Genomic DNA, 14,967 nt, shown 5'->3' with positions numbered 1-14,967 from the left:
ATAAAATGTCCATTGTTTTTTTAAAAAAAAAAAAACTATTTACAAAACACTTTTTCTATTTTTCAATTTTCATATACAGTAATATTGTTCTTGTAAAATTAAAAAGTAAATTTTAAAAAACAATAATTTAGTAAAATAATTGCAATAATTTTTATTTTTATTATAGTATTTTTAATTTTTTTATATTTATATTATTTAAATCATATTTTTAATTGTTGTTTGATTCAAGGACAATGAGCATTTGTTTAATTAAGCATTTAATTTGTACTAGCTTTATAAATATTAACCAAATAGGTGGTTGGTTTTCAATTTTTAGTTTTTATTTTTCATTTCTAATTTTCATCATCGCAATTTTGACATTGATATCAAACAACCTTTTAGTTTTCTTGGAAAACCAAAAGCTGTAATATGCACCTTTACAATTATGTTTTTTTTTTTTTTTTAAGAAAAATAGAAAATTTCTTTTTACAATGCATCATTCTAAAGTATAAAGCATGTTTTATAAAAGCATAAGATTAGATGGCATATAGGGCATTCAAAATGGTATTGGGTCTCTTAGTCTTCCTACCTAGGACTTGGTTGGAGTGGTTTTCTTTCATTCTTAGTATTCCTTTTGAGAGGCCTTGTGGCTTGCCATGGTTGATGCGCTTTGTAACTACATAGTATTCCTTCATCCTTTTAGCCCAAGGGAAGTTGTGCCTTACTAATCATTAGTGATGCCATCACTTTTTGTTTGAGGGAATTTTAAATATGGATTAAAATGTGCTTGTTTATTTAATTTTAGTATTTTTCATTTGGTTTTGAGTTTTTGATTATTTTCAAAACATTATTTATGTATCATTAGAAAATATCTTCTATAAATCTTTAAAATGGCCCAAATTTTAATTGATTTATTGACGTCATTGCTGAAAATTTTGAATTAAGATTTTTTTTTTCTTAGTCTCCTTGGGAAATAATCTAAACACTTGTGCTTAACTTGTAAGAGTTATGGAAGACTAAATATTTTCCTTATGAGGCATAATCTTCCAAATCCTGTTTATTCATAATTTTCATTCAAATTCAAAGTAGCGCACATTCATCGTCTTTGTGCATCATCTATCTTTGACATATTGACCTGCATAAATAGAAATTTAGTTTAATTATTGCAACTATTATTGATTGATCCTAAATACTTAATTTGCTTAATAGTCTTTGACTTTGTAGGAAATTTCTTGGCAATGTAGTCTTTGAACAAACCTCATATACATGTTAAAAACTCTACTGATGTTTTAAATACAATACACAAAGGAACGAACAAAAGAACCTATATACAAAAGATTGATTATCTCATTACCATGAAGCATAGAGTGAGATGCACATTTCAAAAGAAGAGTAAGAGTACCTTGCAAGTACTACAAAATCGTTTGAAGTGACATATTGTGTGCAAGGATATCAAGCTTAAGGCTATTCTACATTATTTGAGAACATGTTTTTTGCATGCTTTAAATTTCATGTATCAATCTTCTAAATAGGCTTGAAGGTTTTTATAGTTTCACTAGTCAATCAAATTCTTGCAGAGTTCATCTTTTGGTATTATTTAGAAAAGAAGCCTTAGATATAGAAATGAAATTTGGTTTGGCATTCTAGTCCAAGAACCTTAGGTCATACTTGAATGACCTTAGGATTTTGTTTTGTACCCCATGATTAGCTGGATAGTGAGGAAAGTTTGTTTATGACATGATTTTGTTTTGAGAGGATAATGGATTTTTTTTTTTTTTTTTTTTTTTTCATTTCTCTAGTTGTTTTTCATATACAGCTAGCTGCCTTCAAAACCCTGCCTAAAACAAAATTTAAGGACTAAATATAGTGTCATGGTGCATCTTGCTATAATGAATATTGACATAGCTCTGTGGGTCAGTAAGCCTATAAAATTCGCAATTCTGTGTGCATAAGCTTGATAGGACATACTATGAGAAATGGGAGCTATCTAATATGATGTGTTGATGCTTATGAAGCATTTGATGGGAGAAAACTTATTAGATAGACTAGGGGTGTTTGAAATTAAGAATTCTTGGACATTTTTAGGATTTTTTTTTTTTTTTTAGAAATTCACTAAGTTTAACAAGGTAGAAAAAAAAAAACATGATTAAGATTCTTGAGCTACAATAAAATATGATGGTTCCGATGTGTGCATAAGCATGTTATGAAGCGCATGCATTACTATAACAAAATAAATGAAAGGAAGGTAACCTTAGGAGAAAGTTTTTGGAGTCACTACCTTCATAGTTTGATGCACTGAAAACTTCTATAATGCAACATATGCCGAATGAGGAAGCTATAATTGATTATCAATATTGAGAATGGATTTAAAGACAAAGTTGTGCTATGGTAGTGGTTAGATTTTAGTTATTTTTTGGTCATGTTTTGAAGTCAAAAAACACTGCTTATATAATAAGGAGAAATTTGATTCATGTTTCTTTTTTAAATAGAGACTACTCTTTTCAATTTGGTAATTAAAAATTTGTTGTAAATTTTGATTCCTTTTCCTCATTTTGTGGTGAATGTTGTTGTTTTTTGCGAATGTAGCAAGAGTATATGAATGCTAGGAGGGGGTTTCATATAATCAGGTTCTTTGACTTAGGAACTTGCATTGATTGCAGGAAAAGAAACTCATAGCTAGAGTTACAATTAATAGGGTTATAGAAGTTTAGAATACTCTTGAATTCATTCACGTAGACATTCGTGGCCCTCTTGCCCCTGTTGTGATGGGGTGGTGATAAATATATCATCCTTGTTGATGATTATTTCCGTTATGGTTTTGTTAGGCTCATTCATGAGACATCTGACATCAAATTCATTTAAAGCATTCAAGGTTTCTTAGGGGCAGTGAGTATTATAGGTATGATGAAAATATGTGGAATCCTTTTGCTAGGTTCTTCTAGGAATGTCGAATATATCATGCCTAGAAAATGCAAAGCAAAGCGAGCGATGGAACTATACACATATAAAAATGGTGAGATGCATGTCTAGTCCCTTTACCAAAATTTCTATAGGAAGATGCATTGACGACTGTTGCATATATTTTGAATAAAAAAGTGCCTAGCAAATATAGTTCTAAGACTAGTTATGAGTTGTTGTTAAGAAAGAAGCATCACCTGAGACTTTTGCATGTTTTGGGACCGTTGCAGATAAAGAAACTTGATCTTAAAAAGTATCACCTTATTGGTTACTGTATTGGCATAAATGACTATACGTTTTATTGTTCTTCCTATATTATTAGAGTGATTAAGTAAAAATCATGTTGCTTTCATTGAGGATGAAATCATCAATGAAAATTTAGAATTAGCATAGTAATCTTTCGAAAGAAACACATTTTTTATTTATATGTCTACAGTTCCACCTTCAAAAAATTGTCATAGGATAGGTTGTCACTCCACGAGGCATTATTGATGATTAGATACTTGATAGTAATAGAGATTATGATCTAAAGGTCGCTGATCCTTTAGTGGGAAGATCCAAGAGAGTTCAAAAACTTGCAATTTTCAAATGATTTCATGTTGTACTTACAAGAACATGAATATGATATAGGGGTTAATGATGATCCAATTACTTTCTAAGAGGTTGTGGATATCTCTTTAGAATATTTGCAAATGGATGCTCTGTACTATGAGTTGACATCCATAGATCATCACTAAGTCTAGGATTTGGTAGAGTTACTTGTTGGATGTAAGGCAGTTGGTTCTAAATGAATCTTCAAAAACAAGCATGACTCTGGCTGTGATATTGAATGACATAAGGCCAGATTGGCAGAAAAGGGTTATAATCAAAGAAAGGAGAAAGGACATGATCATAAAAAGAATTTCATTTTGGTATCTAAGGATTTATTTCGTGTTTTGGTGGCATTGGTAGCTCATTTTGATATAGAGCTTCCCTAGATGGATGTGAAAATAGCTTTTCTTAATCATGATTTGTTTAATGATGTTTATGTGGAGTAGCTTGATAGTTTCAATGAATCAGTAAGGAACATCTTGTGCAAATTGAGAAAGTTCATTTATGTTCAATAAGCTTCGAGATAGTGGTATTTGAAATTTGATGAGATTGTCACTTCCTTTGGGTTTAAAAAGAAAGCTGCTGATCCTTGTGTTTACTTGAAGGTGAGTGGGAGCAAGTTTCTAATTCTCATACTATATGTTGATAATATGTTGCTTACTAGCAATGAGTATGATTCTCTAGATGAAATGAAGCAATTGTATGTTGTCATGTTAGTTTGACATGAAGGATTTTGGTGATGTCTCTTTTGTTTTAGGCATACAAATTCATCTTGACATATCTCAGGATATTCTAGGCTTGTTTTATTATATTTATATTAAGAGAGTTCTAAATGGGTTGCAATCTTGTTCACCTTTTGTTGTGCCTATCATGAAAAGTGAGAAACTACTTAAGAATCAGTGTTTTTAAAATATGATGATAAGAAATGTGAAAAAAGTCCTTTATGCATCAATTGCTAGTAAACTTATGTACGATCAAGTGTGCACATGTCCTGATATTGTTTAGCAATTTGTATGCTAAGGGAGATGCTTAAATGATTCAAGATTGTGTCAATGGGAAGCTATGACAAAATTAATAAGATATTTACAAGGCATTAAGATTATATGGTCACTTACAGACAATCATATACATCTTTAGACAATTGTACACTTCGATGTTGATTACATAGGTTTCATGCATGACAAGAAATTCACTTCTGGTTATGTTTTCATTGTGGTAGGAGGAGTTATTTTTTTATTTTATTTTAAATAAGATTGTTAAACAAACTCTCATAGCTACTTCAACCATGGAGGCAGAATTTATAGCTTATTATGAAGCTATGTGATAAGCTTTATAGTTATGAAAATTCATTATAAAATTGTTGATTCCATTGCAAGATATTTGCTGATATATTGTGTTGTGATACCTATTACCTTCTCTCAGAACAATTAGAGTTCTTTGTGCACAAGCATAAGGACATTAAATTATTGCTTGTTAGTGAAAAAAATTATGATTTCCTTACTCATATTAAGCATGTCAACACATGACGACTAGGGGTCTGACTACCTCACGGGGTAGACAACTCTACTAGGGTCATTAGAGAGTCAAACCAAAACTGCCATATAATTTCCAATTAAGGAATTGTCCTTTTACTTGTTTGACAAGAATGTTATTGTGCTTAAAATTTTGGGAAATCTCAAGATTCACTAAACAAACGCAAGCCTTATACCTGGGCTTATCCTCGAGGATTATCTAGGGGGCAAAGTAGTGAATCTTAAGATTTCCCATAATTTCAAGCACAATAACATTCTTGTGAGACCATAGTCTCCATGCGGATCATGGATGCATGAAACACCCCTTTCAGATTGAACCCTCTCCGTTTACAACCTATAATGGGTAAGGATTGGGGATCCTACTAACCTTTTTGGGTGACAGTAGGGACAATTTAAGAACCTTCGCCATTAGGACTTAGAATCTAACCATGCACTACAAGTTGACTATAAAAGGCTTAATAACATAGGGAAGAGCCTTATAAAATGACTTTCCCAATCTAGCTACATCTTACATCGATACTAGTTTCTTTATTAAGATCATTGCATATCATCCATGAATCTAAATAATCCCATCCTACCTTCATTTGCATACATTTAGCTAATTAACATCTACATTATAGTCTTCATGCATGATAGTAAAAGGAACCCTAAGAGGGCTTCCCCTCTAGTACAAACATTAATTATAGCATAGTTCACACTTAGGGGCTTGTTAAGTCTGCATCGAGTCCAGCCATTCATCAATCCATCAAGGGTGGAAAGCATTTAGCATATTTCCCCTCTAGTACAAACGTTCATCATAGCATAGTTCACACTTAGGGGCTTGTTAAGTTTGCATCAAGTCCAACCATTCCTCAATCCATCAAGGGTAGAAAGCCTTTAGCATACCACCTTTTGTTAAGGGCTTGGAACCTCTCAATGGGAGTTTGCATCATTGCAATCTAGAGCTAAGGTTGTCCTTTCCCTTGAGTAAGCATTCATCTCTTCGAGTCGAGGTCATTGTGTGAATCAACAAGTTAAGATAATAGGGAGCAATCCCTCTTAAGATATATTTCAATCTTCTTATTGTTATATAGCCAAAGCTAGCGGGCTCTCTGGGTTCTTTTAAATCTTCTTGTCATTAGATAGCCAAAACAAGGGGCCCTCTAGGTTGTTAGTTTAACTCCTAAAATTTTAGGAGTTAACTCCTAAAATTTTTTTAAGAACATGTAACTCATGTGGATATATTTAAATCCCTTTATATTTAGGTTAGTGGGAGTTTAACATTATTATAGTTGTGACTATATTTTTATGATTATGTTATTCTTGATAATATTATGGAATGATAGTTTTTTTTTCATTTATTATATTGTGTCAACATATGTGTAATTCTTGTTTGTGGCAATATTGTGAATTATTAAATTGAGAAGTTTTTACTCAATGTCATTTTTGTTATGTTTCGATACTTTTCAACCTTAGTCTTGATCGACTTCTATGAAACATAAGCATCTTGTGTGGCTGCTTGGAATTTCTAGAGACATATCGATCTAATCTCCTTTTGTTACATTATGTGACCTATTTGATGAGCTTCTTTGAAGCTCAGGCATCTAGGGTAGATTCTTGGATCATTTTAGAAAACATCCATGTTGATCACAATTAGTTATGCAATTTTACACCACACTCCCATATCAAATATGATGATCACATGTATGTATTTGTACTTGTATGATGTCAATATCCTTATGAGATATAACTATCTACATCCTTGGATATCCATGATTTCATTTTGCACTTATTGTGATTGAATGGTGTTGCTTACATTTGACATATATTGTCATAGCCACATGTTGGGTAAATTATCTAGATAAGTTATTTTATAAAACTAATGCAGCTTAAGAAAGGGAATGTTAGAATTTTATAAACGAACTTTTTTTTTTGTGTGTAAAAAATGGGTTAAATTGAATGTTGATCCTTGCAAAGCATTAAAACAAAAGCTTATGATAGTGTGCGATCACCATTCCGTATTGGGCCTTTATACACCAATAGGATTAGGTTAACATGGGCCTTGTATTGACAAATGCTCCATGATGGATAAGATTTGCTTCTTACTATATATAAACACAAGGAGAGATCCCTACCCTCATCCTCTAATGTTATTGTGATTCCCCATTAAGTCACAAATCAAGGAAAAATGGAAGAGGAGAACCCAATCTCCGCACAAACTCATGGTATCAAGCCTAGATAGGAATCACCATGGATTTAATGGCATAAGGTTGGCGTAGTAAAATCCTACTCAATTTTATGTTCATATACCTGTGAATGGCTTGGGGTGACACTTGCTGACACTTATTTCTGTCCAGGCTAATTTCAAATGTCTACATTTTAAAAATTTTAAGAAATCGGCAATTTTGGAGAATCTTTAAGGTTCGAGTTAGACTAAGTTTGAATAAATTTGAATAACTTATATGAATGTGGGAAAAAGTTAAGTTTAGGTCCATTCTTTTGGTAACTTAATAAAAAAACTACATTTGAGGAGCATTTTGGAAAGGCCTACGTTTTTTGGTTTAAAATATGAGTTGAGTGAGTCCAGCCTATTCGTGAGCTACTTGGACTTGAGTCATCCCCTAACCTAACTTGACTAGATTCTACTTGAGTTCGAACTATTCAAATATTTTAAGAAGTGAAGTTCGAGCTCGGTAATAATACTCAAGTCTAGTTTTGTGCCTAATCAAACTTTTTAATTTTTATTATTTTTATATTATATAAGTCATATAATAAGCATTTTATAAATATATATTATATGTACGTTATATATTTATACAAGTACTTGATATTAATTTATAATCAAGTCAAGCTCAAGTTTTAAGAATTTGTAGATTAGTCATGTTCGAGTTTAACATATTCGAGTCAAATCGAGTTCGACTATTTTACTATGTCGATTCAACTTGACTCAAATACACCCTTAGCTTAAAATCTTTACCCTTTTACTTATAAAAGGATGCTTGAGGAGCCTCAAGGAGGACATGTTCAATTAATTGGAAGAGGAATTCACGTTTAGCCTATTGGAAGCTAAATTTTTTGGAGGAATCACACGTTCGAGGAGGAATTCATTAGGAATTGTGTTCAAAGCACAAGAAGGAAGAGAAAGGAGAAAACCCTGACATAGGGTATGGTCTATTGAAGAAGAAAGACTTACAAATTCTTGATTGTCATGGTATTTTGGTCTTCTTGGTACTTATTGGAGTTTATATTCAAGCTTCAAGGTATGTTTTCCCTTTGGTGGTTTTGTTCTTGTTTCCATGGCATATGCTCCTCATCTTTCCTATAGTGGATTTTTAATGCATAAGGTCGAGGCTCGGGTTTACGATATTTGCACACCCTTCATTATGAAATCCATAATATGTATACCATGGAACTTGTCATCATCATCACCTTCACATAGCCTAGAGCTCCGAATCCCCCTATCATTACCATCATCATTGCAATCCCACTATCCTTATCATTATTATCATCATAAACCCATCATCACCATAATTCACGGTTATCAACTCTTCTTCTTCTTCATATTTGTGATCGAGAGAGAGAGAGAGAAGAGAGCACACTAGTGGCTAGAGCATCACAATTCGCGAGACCCAAGTCATTAGCAATCTAGTAGGGAGGCTAGCAGTGGTTCACCACACCCTTAACAAACCACGAAAAAGGTAGTCATGGCTACCATCACAACCATGTGCGAATAGGCTAGAGACTGAAATGCTACAAATTTCGAATGAAGGAGAGCAAATATATCGTGGTGATTTTCAGCACCATGAAGACCCTACCATGATGACTCTAGTGGCATATAAGAGCTCTAGTGCAAAGAAGGGTGCCAAAAGCCATGGTTGCACGGTGGCTCTATGCAGGAGATAATGTCCAAACTATACTTATCCCTTCCAATACCACTAGCAATGAGTTAGGCGGCTACATGTAGTGTAGGCGGCAAAATGCAACATTGGTGATGGTCGAAGATGCTAACCAAGAGTCCTAGCGCAAAGAAGATGACAAACTCCCCCTCAAACTCCCTAGGACACATGCATGACATGCACGCTTTCTTTTAATTCTTATTGGTTCATCTATTCTTAAAGAATTGTAAAACTTAGTTTACAAGCATAAAAACGCTTTAAAATTAAAAAAAAAAAAAACAAATAAAATAAAAAATATGCTTTATATTTTGGACATCTCTAGTGATTTTTTCTTCGAAAATACCTTCTATTGTTAATATCCACTATTATGTTTTGTTGTTGTTATCTTAGTTACCTTTGTTAATAATTTAAAATTCCAAAAAATTGTATAAAAATTCTTAAATTTCAAGGATATATTTTAAGGTTGTCTTAGAATCTCTAAGGCTTTCTTTGGTGGTGATTAGGGTTTCCTGTTTTGATAAAACTACAGAGAAATTAAAAAAAAAAAAAAATGTGAAGCAAAAACGGTTTCCTTGTACATAAAGCTTTGAATTAATTTGGATTCTTATAGTACAAAAGCTAGAGTATTCTTTTAAATTTACTTAGGTCGCATTTAGGAACATGATTTATATTTGAAGTATGTATTTTGAGGAATCTCGACAGTTGTCAATGACGGTGCATAAATTAGAAGAAATAATGCAGAATTTAAAAAAGAAAAACAAACACAAGCACAAAACTAGGGTTTGCGGAGAATTCTCAGAGCTTCGGGTTTGAGCTCTGCCATAAGAGAGAGAGAGAGAGAGAGAGAGAGAGAGAGAGAGAGAGGTACCTGAAGTGCTTCGAGCAGTTGCAGAGCTTGACCTTCTTACCGCCATCGCACAAAACTAGGGTTTGCAGAGAATTCTTAGGGTTTGGAGCTGCGAGGGGAGGGTGGGGAGAGAGAGATCCAGATGGAATTGGGCATTCAAATACGTGGGAGAGAATAAATTTGAAATTCATGAATTAGGGTCAATGCGGATGGAATAGGTTACTCCAAGACGTGGGGAAGAGAATGAATTTTGGGAAATGAAATTCACCGTGAATTTCACCCAGAATACACACCGTACCAATCCATTAATTAGTTTAGGATTATATTTGACTTGTCTCTTTCACATTATAGCAATATTTGATTTACCATTTTTAATAATATTGCCTTTAAAAAAACTTTAATGATTTAAGGTAAATCTTTTTTTGACTAACATGACATTTTTTTTTTTTTTAGTATCGCCGGGTGTCCTTCGCCAGCATCCACCAGAGCATGCCCTAGGATGCAACACAGCGGAAAGTAATCCCACGCCCCACGGTCTGACCCCACATCACCGCAGGGAGGGTAAATGGGGTTTTGCTTAGCATGGTAGGAATCGAACTCGGGACGCCTACTTGGGTCATGTTAGGACCGGAGGAGCCCATGGGTGGGCTTGATACACATGGGTGAACACCAACTTGACCCAAAAGCTCAAACTAATTGGGTATTGGGTCCATTCATGTACATAAGCACCCATTATTCACTTTAATTTTTCAATGTGGGACAAGCTCACAAGTGGAATTTTCAACAATCTCCCCCTCACTTGTGAGTTCCTGCTCTCCCTTGAACAAAAAACCGTCTCCCTTTTGGAACAATTCTCCAACAGTTGCTCAAATGGGTCTTACCACTGGAGTCTTACGTGCCTCAGATTGCATTTCACGTGCCTCCAAACCAATCCTACCTCCCACGTCTTGACCTTATTTGGATCCATCCGCAGCCTAGATGATCCTTATTGGCCTCAGCCACATACTTGGTCCTCCAACTATTAGCACGTTAGAAGAATTAGCTTCCCGTCTCGACTTTTACGATGTCGCTCACCCAAAGTTACGAACCGTCGGCTCTAATACCACTTGTTAGGACCGGAGAAGCCCATAAGTGGGTTTGATACACATGGGTGAACACCAACTTGACCCAAAAGCTCAAGCTAATTGAGTCTTGGGTCCATCCATGTATATAAGCACCCATCATTCACTTTAATTTTTCAATGTGGGACAAGCTCACAAGTGGAATTCTCAACAGGTCACAGGCACGTCCGGTTCGCCCTTACCACCTAAGCCAGCCCCCGAGGGTAACATGGCATATTTTTCTTGCTTTATATGTCTTGTTGCTTCAATAAGCTTGCTACTGTATGTTTTATATTTAATTTGATTTAACAAAAATCTAATTTAACTAATTCAACGATCTTTTTTTGTGATTCTTAAGGTGAAGAAAACCTTGTACACGAGATACCAAATAGTCATTGGATAAAACAACATTAAAAAAAGGTAATCTAAATTCAAAATGAGAATCAAGGGCTTTGTGTGGTTAATGTTTTCAATCTCAATGTTAGCATGGTACTCATCCTGAAACAAGTGTGCAAGGGATTCCAGTACTTTTCCCTCACATAGTTGTACACCTAAGCTTGACTCAAGTACAAAGACCATGACTATGGTTCTTTGGTCCTATGATTTGCACAGACCAATTAAATAGTAATAACTAGATGAATTAAACCACACCTAGGAAAGTAACAATTCTATAGAACTCTTAACACGATTAAACATCCACAAAAGTCATTTTAGAATTGTCTCCTTATTGAGGCATTGAATCCCAACCTACACATGTTAACAATACTTTTTTTTATTAATTGAGTGCATCATATATATTTGACATAGTCATGTTCTATATCTTGAAAAGCCCATTTCGACCAAATGTGCATATTTTGTTGAAAAGTTTATACTAGATTTATATATCAAGAACCAATCCAAAAAGGAGAAATACATATAGGAATGATTCTTATAGCATCTTCACAGAGAAAGCTATCGAAATTTTTTTTAATACATTAGAGAGTTATCTTGGGATAACAATATTATGTGTCATCCATTGTTCTAATTCTGCAAAGCAAACCAAAAGCCTCAAAATGCCAAATATTTTCACCCATTTGTTTGCCATTGTGATGATGAGGAAACTAGAGATGGAGTAAAGAAAGTTTGTTACTAAAAACCTGACTATTAGTCAATAATCAAAATGTCACTAATAGTCAAAATTGTCGCTATTAAGTCTTAATGATGAATCTAAAACTATAAAAGTGTCATTACTAATAAATATTAGAGACAAATTTTCCAAGCCATCATGAATAATAAATCATTAATGATGTTCAAAAATAGTCTCTAAACTATTAGTGATGGATTCTAGACCATCACTAATAACAATTTTTAGTAACCAACTTAATTTGTCATTAGTAGTGACTTTTAGTGACATTATCGACACAGGATTATGTCCAAGGCTGCCGACAATGAGGTTTGCATGGCGATCCTCAAACAAGAAAACATAAAGAATGATGAAGATTCTAATTAAGAAAATGTGGGGATTAGAAGGCGGAGTCATTACCTTATTTTTTAAAACAACAAGAAGAAAATAGATAGAATCCCCTTTTTGATCTTATCATTAAATATAATCATAAAAAACACAATATATAAGGTTAGAAAACCCTAATTTATTCTTATTGGAAAAAGGGTGTGGCCTCAAAAAGTCCTAAGTTTGAATTTTGAAAGATGGAAAGATATGAGATATCATTCGCTTAAAATTTAAAAAAAAAAACGAATTTCAAAAATCGACATCTAGTAAATGATGGAAAGGATTTGATTTTAAATCATTTAAGAAAGGCTATAGTTTGAAAGTGAATATTTGATAAGAGTTGAAATCTATAGACAATGCAAGAATTTGATATGGGGACTTTTAAAGAAAGAAAGCTTTTGAGGAAAAGTATAGGGTTTCCATCATTGGCAAATAAGAGGAGAGATTTTTTAAATCACTTATATTAAAAGCATTTTTTAGATCAAAATTTGGGCACAAGGATGAATTCCATGTTTGCCATCTATGCCTCAGTTCACTAATGAAGGCACTTGTTTTCCTCGATTATACAATCTTATGAAAGAGTACCTTCACTATACCTAGGGAAAGATAATAAAAAATACCATACAGTCGAATTCTCTCACTCAAGTCGTCATAAGCCCAAATGAAAACAAAAAAATCAACATGAAGATGCATATACTTCTAAGATGAGACTCAACAAAAAAAAAATTAAAATAAAAAGGACTCTAGCACCTAATTTAAACAAGTGAATTCACATATGACATGTAAAGAGAGCATATGCAAACAAAATGATAATGCAAGAAACCTAAGATACATGGAGATAAAAGATAAAAAAAATAAAAAGGAATTTTCTTCTAAATTAAGGCAATTCCTAATGTTTCTTTGACCTTTGTTAGCCTTCCTCCTTCTTCTTTTTTTGTATTTTTCTAGAGTCCCTTTCTTCTTTTTTTTTTTTTGTAAATTCTAAACTATTTGAATTTTTTTTTAAATCTATAAAATAAAAATATTAATTAAATAAGTCACACGAGAAGAACCTAAATCCTAACAAATAATAATAATAATAATAATAATAATAATAATAATAATAATAATAATAATAATAATAATAATAATAACGACATTAACACGATAATAGTGGTAGTATGAAATAATAACAATAATAATAATAAAATATAAAAAAGGAAGGAAATATATATTTTTTTTTTATGATTTCGAATTAATCATTATTTTAAAATTTTTAGGGATTTTTAATGATCCTTTTGGATTTTTGTTCCATTTTTTTAATGATTTTAAAATGAAAAAAAAAAACTTTAAAAAAAAGAGAAACAAAAAACTAGACTGGTCAATTAATCAAACAAGCCGGTCGACCAATTCACCAAAATGGTCTCCTTCTTCCTCATGAACTGTAGCAAACACTATGGTTTCCTACTGCTGCAGCATTGGTCGTGCCATCCCCGACCAAGCAAGAATTGACTAACCAAAGGTCCCAACATCCTCTTCGGTCACCTAGATGTTGCTAGCAACATCGCTAATGGTCCCATGCTACCAAAACCAATCTTGCGGCTAAGAAACTAATTTTTTGCATCTTTCATGGCTACTATGTTGAGGCCGTTTGGGGCTCTAGGGCTACTCTAGCGGCCACTCTTGGTCATACTCTTCGCATCTTCTCTATCTCTAACTCTTTTCCACCTTCTCTTTGTTACACAATTATTTTTCCTAAAAAAATTTTCTTCCTTTTTATCTTTTATTCTTTCTCTTCTTCTCTACTATGAACCCTAAGCAATCCAAAATGCACGGTATATCCACCAAAAGAGACCACTTCTGAGACAAATTTGATCAAAAAAATTCAAACAATAGACAATACCTAGGCTTCAAAACTCTCAATATCAAAGTTTAATATCTACGCATAAAATATCAAAGTTTTAATCAAAAATACCAATAGAAAAGTTCAACTCCTTATGCATCAAAATCCCTAACATCAAAGTACGTCCATGAAGTAGTATCAAAGAATAAGAGAACACAACAGCTATAACATAATCTCATATAAAAAATATCATGCTTGAAGTTATCGTTCCATTGATAACATGCATGAATAAAATATCCAATCGCCAAATGCGCTCCATAATGTTTACTCCAAAACCCTATTTCAAAAATAGTATAAACAAAGTTAAAGTTGAACTATGGATTTGGTACATACCTTTGCAAAGAGATTACTTTAAACAAGAACAAGAAAGACCCAATCTTTGATTCCAAAGAGAAATAAAAACCAAGTTTTTATTCCAAAAAGCAATAAATGACCAAGCCTTGATTCCAAAGAACAGGATCTTTTTTTCTCAAAGCTTCTAACATGGCCAACTTCCCCTAGGAAACATGTGCTTCCCTCTCTTGTGACGTACCTCTCTCTCTTCCTCCTGTAAGCCTCTCCCTCTCTCTCTCTCTCTCTCTCTCTCTCTCTCTCTCTCACCCCCCCCCCCCTTTAGTGAGTGTGTCATTCCCCTTTCCTTGGCTTTCTTATCTATAAAAAAAATTAGGGTTTAGCAAAGAATTCAACTTCCAAGAGTACCCTTAGAGGTAATAT

At 33.2% G+C, this 14,967-nt stretch overlaps 1 long non-coding RNA gene across 1 annotated transcript; it reads right to left on the bottom strand.

The window, feature by feature from the left end:
* Positions 1–985: 985 nt before the first annotated feature.
* Positions 986–10,082, bottom strand: LOC131164189 (uncharacterized). The gene is made up of 2 exons (XR_009139226.1): positions 9,804–10,082; positions 986–1,114 (listed from the first exon to the last, which is right to left on the bottom strand). It is a non-coding gene; the product is annotated as an uncharacterized LOC131164189 (long non-coding RNA).
* Positions 10,083–14,967: the final 4,885 nt, after the last annotated feature.

The sequence above is a fragment of the Malania oleifera genome, chromosome 9 (assembly GCF_029873635.1).
Source record: "Malania oleifera isolate guangnan ecotype guangnan chromosome 9, ASM2987363v1, whole genome shotgun sequence".
NCBI lineage: Eukaryota > Viridiplantae > Streptophyta > Magnoliopsida > Santalales > Ximeniaceae > Malania > Malania oleifera.
This window is presented reverse-complemented; position numbering and strand designations above follow the sequence as displayed.